Here is a 6,034-nt window from a genome sequence, read left to right as displayed (position 1 = left end):
CTCAGCATCAGCGGGATGGCAAACGGGGCTCGTACAGGGATCACACGCAAGGCTGACGAGTTCTCTCGCTTTCAATGAGCAGCAACAGCAGCCCAGTACGCGCAGGCAGCGCCGGCGGCATCAGTCCTGCCTGAGCCCCTCTCGTGGGACAAAGCACTGCATGCTGCAGGTTAAGAACCCCACAACGCTACCGGCTGCTGCCACAGAGCCCGGACCGCAAAGGGAATGACAAACAGAGCTGGGAGCAGGGGGAAGCGGAGCGGAGGGGAGCAGCGCCCCTGGCCGCGCACGGAGCGGGCGAGCCGGGGCTGTGCAGCGAGCGGGGCTGTTCCCAGAAGGATGCCTGCTTTCAGCGAAGCTCCCGTCCCATGGGCTGGGCTGGGCTCTCCTGCCGGCCCGGCCCCAGCGCCCGCCAAGGAGCTGAGAACCTGCCCGCGGCTCCTCCGCACGCCGGAGGTTTCGCAATGACTGCGGGCTGGTTACCCTCAGCCACAGAGACCCGCGGCAGGGTGCAGGGGAGCCGCTTGCTTCCCTTTGTGCTAAATCATAGAGCCCCGGCCCGGCTTGGGTTGAAGGGACCCCAAAGCTCCTCCAGCTCCAACCCCTGCCACAGGCAGGGACCCCTTCCACTGGAGCAGCTTGCTCCAAGCCCCTGTGTCCAACCTGGCCTTGAGCACTGCCAGGGATGGGGCAGCCACAGCTTCTCTGGGCACCCTGTGCCAGCGCCTCAGCACCCTCACAGGGAAGAGCTTCTGCCTAAGAGCTCATCTCAGTCTCCCCTCTGGCAGGTTAAAGCCATTCCCCTTGGCCTGTCCCTACATCCCTTGTCCCAAGCCCCTCTCCAGGTTTCCTGCAGCCCCTTCAGGCACTGGAGCTGCTCTCAGGTCTCCCCTTCAGGAGCCTTCTCTTCTCCAGGCTGCCCCAGCCCAGCTCTCTCAGCCTGGCTCCAGAGCAGAGCTGCTCCAGCCTGCTGCTGCATCCCAAGGCTCTTGATCTTGAAATGCAGCCCCAGGGTGGTTCACAGGGTGCCTGTCAGGGCACAGAGCAGCAGGCTGACAACACAATGCTATGAAGATGCACAAACCTCATGACATTTTTGGGTCCTATCCCAACTGGCAATCTATTTGTGAAAGAGCACGGTACAGATGCTCACTCACACTTGGGATTATTAAATGATGATGCAAGAGGAAGGAAGGGAATTGCTTGAATTGGTTCCCATCTCTTTAGGTGTACCAGAGCACTTCCCGCAGCTTTCTGATGGAAGAGGAGATGGAGATTCCAGCCCACAACATAGGGAGAAAACCTTGCTTGGATAGAGATAGAAATTCAGCAGCTGAACCCAGCCAGTTCACATTTTCCACCTCTGCCTTCTGTGATCTGTTGCCTTTTGCCCCTTGGCAGGGTCTCTCCACCATTTCATCACAGCCTGAAGCAACAAAATCATTTTCTTGGCTCCAGACGAGGTTCCTTTCCTGGCAGCAATGCCAGATTTCTTTTTCCCTGACCTGAAACTTCATTTCCTGACTCTTTTGCAACGCTGACCCTGGCTGCTGCTATCGGCACATCTCGCACACCCTCTCCATAACCTGCTTGCAGCTTCCCACCGCTGGGTCAGCCAGAGTTGCTCTGATTTTCAGAGCTGGGAGGAACAGCTTTAATCTTCCCCGTTGGAAAAGGTGCTGCAAAGGTGAGGAGCAGGATTCCCCTGCACCGGTTCTAACCTGATCTCTGGAGAGCACCTCTTGCTGTTAGCGAAAAGCACCTTTTGCTCCTGGGCACCTAATTCCACAGCTGGCTTTCAGTCATCACTGCCTGTCATTCCAGTCAGCTCCAGGGAGCAGAACCCCTCTAGCTCAACGTTCAAGCAAGCCTGATGCTAACAAACTGCTTGACAGCTTTAAGCATTAACTGAGCTGTGCCAGTGCAGCTCATCCCAAGCTCCAGAGCAGGAAATCCTCAGAACCCTCTGATGTGGAAAAAGACAACCAGCATCAGACCTTCCATGGGAAGCTTTGCCCTCTTAGGCTGAACAGCCAACCATGGGCCACAGGAGAGAAATGCAACCTAAGTCAAAGCCTCTTTGGCCAACAGAAGCCTACAACCAGCTTCCACGCTTGCAGGCACAGATAGGCCATGCACAGAAAAACATCTACTCCCAATCCTAATCCCTGTCATTAGAAAACCAGAGGGCATCAGTAAAACAGCAACGGCTTCGCACCCAATTGCACAACGCGCCTTCCTGTCCCGCTCATCCCCATGGGCCCTGAGGACACTTTGTCCTCCTGGGGTTGTCCAGGGTTGACCAACACTGTGAAAGGGCAGCAAACCACATCTCGAGGAGGGGAGATGTGGCTCCTCAACACCGCCCTTGCAAGAGCAGCAGCCACTTCTTGCATTGGCAGGCAAGGAAACGGAGATGCCCGTGATTCATCTCTCAGGTAGCAGAAGACAGTGATGCTCTACCTGGAGCAGAGCCAGACTTTAGATGAAAAACCAATCCTCTTGCTAGTGAGAAATAGAGGGTTTTTTCCTTAGCAGGAAGTTTGCTGCTAAAAATAAGCAGGTGGGGGGGGCAGAAGGGGTTTATTTTCCTACTAAGTGCTAAAAATTAAAGAAGTTGTGGTGAATCTTTCACATCTTCCTTCGCAGTCAGCAGGTCACACGTACAGCCCCTTGATTCTGCGTGGTGTTGGGCGGCTGCGTCAAAACACACAGGTACATGGATTACGTGGAGGATGAGGACGCTCAAAGGTTACCTTACATGGAAATTCAGGTTGAATTCCGCAGCTTCAGCGCCAAGATGAGACAGAACTGTTGGCACAAACCACATCCCTTCAGTGTCGACAGCAGCACGGGATGCAGGCGGATACCTGCGAGCTGGGGGCCCTGGAAGCGATGCGCAGCCCTCCCAGTCAGCTGTCTCAGTGTGCTCCAACACGAGGTGTGGAGATGAAGAACCTGCCCAAAGGCTCCCCAAGCCCTGGCAGCTCTTAGAAAGTGGTTAAAATGAAGGCAGCCCAGCACCAGCATCACAAGAGCAAGGGCAGTCAGAGGTTCCACACAGCACAGGGCACAACAAGGAAAGAGGCATCCAGGTCATAACCCAAATGTGTAAGAGAACAAGTCCTGAAGGCTCCAAGAAGACCTTAAATGAAGCTCAGAGGAAGCCCTAGATGGCAGCGAACCTCAGAAAGGAAGCTGCATCCTGCTTTTGTCATTTTGCTTGTGCCCAGGCATCTTCTGTGTCTACCTCTATAAAACACAGCCTCCAAAGCCCAGCTTCAGGGGGGACACACACTCGTGTTGGAGTGCACTGGGTGCTCATAAATCCAACCCTGCTTCACTGATCCCATGCCCTGAGCATCCCCGTGCTGCCCCTGCCCCGTCTCCAGATTTCCATCCTCCAGTGCCACCACAGCAGGCAGGGCTTGCAAATGTGGGCCACCATCCCTCACGTGCAAAAAGACTTCTACCCTTACACCAAAGATGATACAGCCCAGCTCCCCTTAGAGTGGTTTTCCAAGTACCATGTGTAGCATCAGTGTCATCTCCCTCACACAAAACTGGATTCCTCCACGCTGCTTTTCCTCATACTTACCTGTGAGCCAACAGCACGGAGCTCTCCCCCAGCTCTCCTCTGCTCTTCAGCCTGGTTACTGACAGCACTTTGTGACAAAATCTGTCTTTTTGCAAGCAAAATTTGTGAACAAATCTGTCTCCTGTCTCTTTCTTTGTGAACAAATCTGTTCTTTTCCCACCTACTTCATTCTAGGGCTCTATAAAGACTTTGCTTTCAAACCTGAAGCAACAAAACATTGCCCTGCACGAGTGTCTGTTCTCACCCAACACCCACACGGGCCCAGCTCATTCCCTGTAGCATCAACAGCTTTACAGAAAACAGAACTCTGTTTTTACCCACCCATCAGACACTGTGAAAGCAGTGACAGAAAGAAAGAGTCTGGTGTGACGCAGCGAGGACACAGCCCCCCAGAGAGGGTGGGAAGGAGATGTGGTGGGTGGAAAGGGGTCACACCACATCCACCCCTTCAATTCCCAGAGCTGGGACACCCACAGCAGACCTGTTCTCTGCTGCCAGCTTCAATCCCAATGCCAAAATGGGGGGGTTCCAGCAACCCTGGGAGCAATCTCCCATCCCAGGCAGCTCAGTGGCCATCGGTGCCTGCTCTGTTCTGTTCTGTTCTGCTCTTCCCTCCCCAGACACAGATACAACGCATTGCAGGCAACAGATCTTCCCACTGGAGCTGAGATTTGTGTCATTAAGCACTGCTAGCTCCAAGCAGGCTCTTGGTAACAAAGATAACCTGAACCTCGCCCCCCCCAAGACAAGCTCAGGGGCTTAGTGCTTGTTTAGAAACCCCTTTTCTTCCCCCAAACACTGAACCCCGTGAGGCTGAAGGGCACCTGTGGGCTGAGCCCCTGGGAAACCAGCCTGTGCTTCACACCCCCCAGCGCTGCGGCTTTGCTCCGTCCACGTTTCCACACGGGTAGAGCGAAGAGCATGGTGCAGAGGCACCGTTTACTGTGAGCCTTTCAGGTATTAGCTCACTGCTCTGGAACTTGGCAGCTCCGGACGTGAGTGACTCCTCCCTGCTCGGCTTTCTCAAGGGGGACTGGAGGAGCTCACTGAAGCTCCTCTTCTTGCGCGTCTCCGGCTCGCATCTCGCAGCACCTTTGTGGGGTTTGACTTCGTTTCTTCCTGCCCAGCTGCACAGCAGCATCCCCCAGTAAGGGATCTGGAGAGACTTTTACAAGGGATGTAGGGACAGGCCAAGGGGAATGGCTTTAACCTGCCAGAGGGGAGACTGAGATGAGCTCTGAGGCAGAAGCTCTTCCCTGTGAGGGTGCTGAGGCGCTGGCACAGGGTGCCCAGAGAAGCTGTGGCTGCCCCATCCCTGGCAGTGTTCAAGGCCAGGTTGGACACAGGGGCTTGGAGCAAGCTGCTCCAGTGGAAGGGGTCCCTGCCCATGGCAGGGGTTGGAGCTGGAGGAGCTTTGGGGTCCCTTCCAACACAAACCAGGCTGGGATTCTCAGAGGGGAGGTGACAGCCTGGTTTACAGCCCTCATGCAGCTCAGTGCCATTTACACCTTGAGAATCACTGCACACAATTCCAGACAGATTTCTTTGGGATGCACAATGCTCAGGGTGAGGGATCCCAAAGGGCCACCATGTCCCACCAATTGCATGAGCAAGCTTACACTAACCTGAGCTCTTCTAACCCTGCACAAGGACAGCACACCACCATGCTCTGCACATGCATCCAAAGCACCATAAGGAGATGCTGCCTAGGGTTAGGCTTTCCTAAGACAACCCAAACATTTCCTCCTGACAGGTACAAGCCGTTTGCCAGAGATGGCCAATGTCCAAGCCCCATCCAACTTGGACACTGCCAGGCCCCTCATCTTTTAAGGTCTCCCCTTCAGGAGCCTTCTCTTCTCCAGGCTGCCCCAGCCCAGCTCTCTCAGCCTGGCTCCAGAGCAGAGCTGCTCCAGCCCTCGCAGCATCCCCATGGCCTCCTCTGGCCTCGCTCCAACAGCTCCACGTCCCTCTTGTGCTGCTGCCCCAGAGCTGGACCAGGACTGCAGGGGGGGCATCCCCACAGTGCAGCAGAGGGGCAGGATCCCCTCCCTGAGCTGCTGCTCACGCTCTGGGGGTGCACCCAGCACACGGGGGGTTCTGGGCTCAATCACACATGGCCAGCACTGGTACCAGCACCCAAAACCCCAGTGCAGCAGAACGGGGCTGCCAGCAGAGGCGACAGCAGGGACCAGTCCCCTGCACCCAGCACCCACAGCCGGATGCACACTTCCCCCTGCCGGCACCCGGGTGCAGCACCCATGGCCACGGTCACATCCTGCATCCCACATCCCCCAGACCAGCCCAGGTAGGGAGGAAACTACAGACACGGGCACATCTCAACCGACCATCCCCAAGCAAAGGGATTGTGCAAGGACCAAAGTGCTGCATCCCCAGAGAAAACCTTATGGAGCTCAGCCCCTTGGGTTGGGTTAAAAG

Source organism: Pezoporus wallicus, unplaced genomic scaffold, assembly GCF_028554395.1.
Source record: "Pezoporus wallicus isolate ANWC-B61680 ecotype Strahan unplaced genomic scaffold, APGP_CSIRO_Pwel_v1 scaffold_7736, whole genome shotgun sequence".
Taxonomy (NCBI): domain Eukaryota; kingdom Metazoa; phylum Chordata; class Aves; order Psittaciformes; family Psittacidae; genus Pezoporus; species Pezoporus wallicus.
Note: the sequence above shows the minus strand (reverse complement) of the source record.